Here is a 1,508-nt window from a genome sequence, read left to right as displayed (position 1 = left end):
GTAGTAATGCTAACAAAACCTCGGTCTCTCTATGAAATGACAACATTCGAGAAAGACATTTGTGGATGATGACCATCTGCTTTAAGTGACATACTTAACACAAAATTTGAATTTTGTTTCTAATCACACTTCTGGCCTTGTTTGATTCAACAAGGAGTAATAATAACAATACAGCTTACATTTATTGGACACTTATTACGTGTTAGACCCTGGTTTGAGAAGTATTCATAATTTAGTTTATCAGAATAAGGCTCCAAGTACCTATAGCAAATGCGGGAATGTCAGAAGATAGATATTCCCCTAAGAGCCTACAGTCTTTTCTCAGTATACCAAACATAGTAATTTCAGCAAAAATCTCAGATGAAAATTGACGTTAGTTTCTCCTATGGTCAGTGAATTATTTATAGTTTTGAAAATTTACAAATGCTTATTTTCTTACCTAATAAATTTTTTAAGCCACCAGAGTATTTGACTTTGGGAAATAGCCATATTTAACATTTGTGAAATGCTACCGGCAGCATCATTTCCTCTAGCATGTGCCTCTGTAAGTCCAGAGATCATTATTATTCAAGTTACTGCAATTTAAATAATTTATGAAAAAAATCATTCAGGGTTCAATGGTATTTAACAGATTAATTATTAACATACAATGTAGTATCCGTGTGACACCAATCCCAGAATGGCATTTCTAAGGCGCAGTCTGGTAGACAAGTGTTTCCTCTTGACACATTATAAGTTACCCATTACTGAGGTGCCTGGATGGCTCAGTTGGTTAAGCGTCTGGCTTCGACTCAGGTCATGATCTCACGGTTTGTGGGTTCAAGCTCCGCATTGTGCTCTGTGCAAACAGCTCAGAGCCTGGAACTTGCTTTGGATTCTGTGTCTCCCTCTCTCTTTGCCCTACTCCCATTCCCACTCTGTCTCTCTCTCTCTCTCTCAAAAATAAATAAACATTAAAAAAAAGTTACCCATTACATAAATGAGGTAGGACACTATTTTTTAGTTGGTTTCTTTAACTGATCCTAAAGTGACCTAAGCAATAATATTGTACTCAACATAGTTTTTAGACCTATTTTTTTACTATGTATAAAAAATAATTAATAAACTAAAAGGAAGCCATTGATAAGATGAATAATCATAACATTATTTAATATGAATAAATTTTTATCACTTTGTTATTATTGTTTTAAATGAGCGCAGTCATACTTGATGTGCTCATCCCAGAGATTTAAGACTAAAGAAATATAAAGACTTCCCCTTTTGATAATGTCATCTCCTTGGTAGAGAATACAGTAAACATTTCTAGTTTGTGGTAAGATTTCAACTTTGAAGAACCAAAAGCTGAGTCTTCAGAGGTGACAAGAGTGAGTTCTGGCATGGGCTGTTGTTTGGGAAGGAAAGATGTGTATCAGAAATGTCTGTCTAGTTCACCATTGTTTGTTTAAAGGTGCCCTAACGTTTAGAGTTATCTAGAAAGGGTAGTAACTCATAGGTAAGTTTAATTTAAA

The 1,508-nt window shown here is 34.7% G+C and overlaps 1 protein-coding gene across 1 annotated transcript in view; it reads right to left on the bottom strand.

Annotated features, from left to right (window-relative positions):
* Nucleotides 1-1,508, bottom strand: part of MRC1 (mannose receptor C-type 1) — a 94,095-nt gene that overhangs the window by 65,701 nt on the left and 26,886 nt on the right. The gene's annotated exons all lie outside the window — the stretch shown is intronic.

This window comes from Suricata suricatta, chromosome 10, assembly GCF_006229205.1.
Source record: "Suricata suricatta isolate VVHF042 chromosome 10, meerkat_22Aug2017_6uvM2_HiC, whole genome shotgun sequence".
NCBI classification, from domain to species: Eukaryota; Metazoa; Chordata; class Mammalia; order Carnivora; family Herpestidae; genus Suricata; species Suricata suricatta.
Note: the sequence above shows the minus strand (reverse complement) of the source record. Positions and strands in the feature narration are given on the sequence as shown.